Here is a 5,000-nt window from a genome sequence, read left to right as displayed (position 1 = left end):
AAATCCTACCTTATCAGTGGCATCTTCTTACTGATACATTTGCTCACGTCTCGGTCTTCCCATCGTCTCACCCCATCCACCCCAACCCCGGGCGCACCGTTGCCGGCGCTTGAAGTGATCTTGATCCGAGTATTTGGTTATCAAACGGTGACAGCTTTCATCGCTCGATGTCGACCATGGATACTGCGCCTATATCGAGGACCAGCAGTCACCCAGGCTGCATGACCCCGCTTTCCACGTCGCTGATGGATCCAAAGGAACAGCAAAGCTGTTACAGTTTAGCACCAACGCTGTCGCAGGAGCTTCCAGAGCGATGTTGTTATACAACAGCGAACTGCGTCATACGGGGTTCTAACTCTTGATTTTTCTTCGAGGTTTATTTCTGAAGCCTTTCCCATAGATGGGCTCGGCAGAGGATCATGGGGGAGGTAGTAGTAGCGGGTAACATGGTACCATTAACTGGAATATCCTTGAATGAGCCCATTGATGATGGAACGCTTTTCAAAAAACAAATAAAATCGTCTGGCAGTAGCTGGAACACTTTGAAAAAAAAGTGTTTTCATTGGAGTAGAATGTGATTAAAAGTGATTAATTAAGATCCTCTGTAGAAAGAAAAAAATCTAAGAAGGGGTGAAAGATGAGAGAGAGAGATAAAGAAAAGGGAGAAAGAAAACGAGGAAAATGTAAACAAAACAGGAAGGCTTTAACTATTTCTCTGTGGAGGGTGTGTGTGTGTGTGTGTGTGTGTGTGTGTGTGTGTGTGTGTGTGTGTGTGTGTGTGTGTGTGTGTGTGTGTGTGTGTGTGTTTTCCCTCATCTGAATAAGATCGCCAGTCGACCAGCAGCTATGATAACTAAAATCGCGAAACGCAGGAAAAGACTAGAGGGAATGTGATCAGAATCATGTTTGATTTATTGCGATTGAAGGGCAATGACCTCTGGGCGAAGAGGAAGAAAAATTCAATTCCACCCGCCTCCACCACCTCCACCACCTCCACCACCTCCACCACCGCCACCTCCTCCGCTTCTGTAAACAACTACGGCTTCACAACACACCCACGCCACCTCGCGCGGACCAATGCAGAAAATAAAGCGGATAACGTCAGGGAAGAGGAAACAGACGTAACCTGAGTGACAGACAAAATAAACAGATATAAACAGACTGATACACAACTATACAGATATACAGAAATAGACAGAGGCTGTTACACAGATTGACAGAATGGCACGCAGAGACAAGCAGACAGACAAACTGACAGAAATGAATAGACAGATATAAGCAGACCGATACACAACCATACAGATATACAGAAACAAATAGAAACAGTAACACAGATAGATAGAATGGCACATATTCAGAGACAAGCAGACAGACAAACTAATATAGAAATGAACAGACAGAAACAGGCATACACAGAGATATACAGAAACGAATGGGCAGGCAGAGGGAGACAGAGAGACAGAGAAAAACACACTCAGGCAGACAGGCTGAGCTTGTAGCAAAGACAGAAGAGACGGAACCGAATGACAGTCACCGAGGATGAACCTACGACATCAGGAGCCAACATGGCCGCGACCAACGGTGTAGCACCTTTAAGACGAAACCTCATAACGGTCTCAATACGGTGACGCCTTTGGAACTTCCATCTGAGCCAACTCCAGGGGCTTCCTTCTTCAGCTAAGGATCGAACTCGGGTCTTGAACGGGTCTCCTGAACGACCAAGACCCCATGGTAACCGGCAGGCAGGACTTTATCTGGTTAAAATCCTCTGGTGTCGGACGCGGAAGAATCCGTACAGTGCGCCACTGCGTTGAAGCGTCTCAGAGGATCCAGATATTCCTGGAACGGTGAGGAGGTCGTCTCTTTCGGGAAATGGATTGCAAATCAAAGTGGCGACAATGAACTCAAAAGGAAAACGGAAACAACGGGGCTTTGATGTTCACAGGAGACAGAGAGAGGTTTAGAACTCCCGTTTTTTTTTGTTTGTTTTTTTTCGTTTTTTTTCCCCAAGACTTGGAGGGGGAACTTACCATAAAGAAGAATGGAGATGGCTCTTTCTCCCGCGGAGGGAAGTCTTCTTCGGTTAATACAATCGCATGGCGACAGCCAGATAAAAATTGCAAGATGTCATTGGTATTTGTCTTCCTCGTTCTTGTCTTTCTTCCTTTTTGATATACTCCACCACAGACCTCTGGTCAGACTCCCAGAACTCCACTTGTCCATATTTCTTTTTGAAATTGGAAAGTATTCAGGACGGGGTCTTCCTTGAGACCTCTTTGTATTCATTCCTCGGAGCAGCTACATCTATTCTTTCCAAAACGAGGAGGTCAGGGTAGCAACCGACCTCTTAAAAGAAGGTTTGAAGCCTTCACCTTCTACAGACGCGTGTTGTAGACCCTAAGTTGCCTAAATACGTTGAAGTGGGGACCTGCTTCAGGGATTCTTCCTTCTGAAAGGATCAAAGAAAACGGAAGGAGGTTCCGACCCTTTTCTGTCGGTTGTTTTATGGAAAGGTTTAGACAACTTTATGAATGGGGATGACAAGTGGTAATGGACATGGACCTGCCTGGTGTAGGCCTTATGGGCCTCTTGCAGTCTCCCTCATTCTTGTTTTTATGTTCTAACACCTTTTCTTTCCAGTTGATAGTAGCTCATGTATTCCTTGCACCGATCTTGGATGTAACTTGCATCTTATTTGTGGTCCTTATAAGATTCGTAAATAAAACTATGGTGGCCGCGTCACATCGACGGGGAAGTAACCTGAGTCTTAAATGATCATTATTCTTGCCCCTGTGAAGGGTGGGTGTTCATTCTGAACACAGCCAGTTCATAACGGACGGACATTAATGAACAGTGAAAGGGCTGGTCGAAATGGATGCAATACTTAGTTCATACAATGTGTATATATATATATATATATATATATATATATATATATATATATATATATATATATATATATATATGTGTGTGTGTGTGTGTGTGTGTGTGTGTGTGTGTGTGTGTGTGTGTGTGTGTATGTATATAAAGCCTTTGGTTGATAGAAGAGAAAGAGAGACTGAGAGAAAGTAAAGAGGAGAGAATAGGAAAAGAGGAAAGAGTGAAGAGAAGATTCAGTGGAGAGTTGAGGATGGGGAATAAAGAGAGAGAAGACAAGAAGTGGGGAGAGGCAAATAAAGGGAGAGATTATGTAAGAGAAGGGAGATGAAAGGAAGAGAAGGGAAGAAGAAGGAAAAGAAAGGGGAGAGAAAGGAAGGAAAAGGAAAAGAAAGGTAAGAGCAAGACATTAGAAGGCAAGGAAGGGGAAATTTGTGCCGGAAGGGAAAGGAAGGGAAAGAAAAGGAAAGAATGGGAGAGTGAAGGGAAAGAGAAGGGTAGGACACCGAAGGGAAGAGAGAAGGAAAAGAGAAAGGAAATGAAGAAAAGGGAAACGAAATGGAAAGGAAAGGGGAGGCGAGTGAAAGGAGAACGGGAAGGGAAGGGAAGGGAAAGGGAAAGGGAAAGTAAGGGACGCGGCGACTAGCCCTTGTCACCAAAGGTGGTCTAGAAACTAGAACCGGCGCAAGCCCCAAACGATTAATTAGCACCAAAACCGGGCTCGGTAATGGAAGGCTATATTGTGACGTGGCAGGGGCCTCCGCAGCAGCAACGAGGAGGAGGAGGAGGAGGAGGAGGAGGAAGAAGAGGAGGAAGAGGAGCGAGTACACGATGATATCCGGATGGACGATTCATTGACGACGAGTACGCGGGTATACAGTATCTGAAATTAAATTGGTTCGGTATTGTATGTTATGTTTCTATCTCTCCTACTTTCCCCCCCTCTCCCCCTCCCCTCCTCCCTCTCTCCCACCCCCTCCCTCCTCCCCTCCTCCCACCCCCCTCACTCCTCCCCTCCTCCCACTCTCCCTCTTTCCCCCTCTGTGATCCCCTCTCCCACCCCCCTCACTCCTCCCCTCCTCCCACTCTCCCTCTTTCCCCCTCACCTCCTCCCCCTCTGTGATCCCCTCTCCCCCTCTACAATCCCCCTCCCCCCTCCATGTCCCCCTCCTTCCCTCTTCTCCCCCCTACCCCGACCCCCTTCCCTCCTCCTCTTACACTTTCTCCCTTCCTCCCCTCTCCCCTCTCCTTCCCCCCATCTCCCCTCTCCTTCCCCCCCCATCTCCCCTCTGAATTAGAGTCCCGACCCAGTGAGGCACCATTCACATTGGACTCTCGGCCACATCTGAATAAAATCGCCTGGCGCCAATCAGAAAAATTTATATAAAGTCTGTCAGACATTTAAACGTAGCACGGTCACCAACTTTTGTGTGTGTGTGTGTGTGTGTGTGTGTGTGTGTGTGTGTGTGTGTGTGTGTGTGTGTGTGTGTGTGTGTGTGTGTGTGTGTGTGTGTGTGTGTGTGTGTGTGTGTGTGTGTGTGATTCACCATGATTCACTATGGTCTTGGATCACGTGTTGGATTCGTGATCGACATCTATTTCCCTCCCGGAAGAGAGTTCAGAGCTCATATATGACCGATCTATGGGTAATGCTGTGATGTTCTTATAAACACACACAACCAAATCCCCGCCCACGAGAGTTGGAGTAACGACTCGAAGAACAGCTATAATGAAATTACTTCAGCCCTGGGCAGGATTCGAACCCGGACCGCCGTAGTGACAGTCGGAGACTCTACCAACCGTGCCACCGAGTGTGTGTGTGTGTGTGTGTGTGTGTGTGTGTGTGTGTGTGTGTGTGTGTGTGTGTGTGTGTGTGTGTGTGTGTGTGTGTGTGTGTGTGTGTGTATTCACCTTGGTCTTTGGATCACGTGTTGGACTCGTGATCGACAACTATTTCCCTCCCGGAAGAGAGCTCAGAGCTCGTATGACCGATCTATAGATAATGCTGTGACCTTACACGCACACACACACCCAACTCCCCGCCCACGAGAGTTGGAGTAATGACCCGAAGCGCAGCGATACTGAAATTATTTCAGTCCTGGGTAGGATTCGAACCCGTACCG

General features: G+C 47.2%; 1 protein-coding gene across 1 annotated transcript in view; it reads left to right on the top strand.

The window, feature by feature from the left end:
- The window catches only part of LOC143027946 (putative G-protein coupled receptor B0563.6), a 23,546-nt gene that overhangs the window by 14,146 nt on the left and 4,400 nt on the right, over nucleotides 1-5,000 (top strand). The window lies entirely within an intron of this gene.

This window comes from Oratosquilla oratoria, chromosome 9, assembly GCF_046742065.1.
Source record: "Oratosquilla oratoria isolate Oo_2021 chromosome 9, ASM4674206v1, whole genome shotgun sequence".
In the NCBI taxonomy this organism is placed as follows: domain Eukaryota; kingdom Metazoa; phylum Arthropoda; class Malacostraca; order Stomatopoda; family Squillidae; genus Oratosquilla; species Oratosquilla oratoria.
Note: the sequence above shows the minus strand (reverse complement) of the source record. Positions and strands in the feature narration are given on the sequence as shown.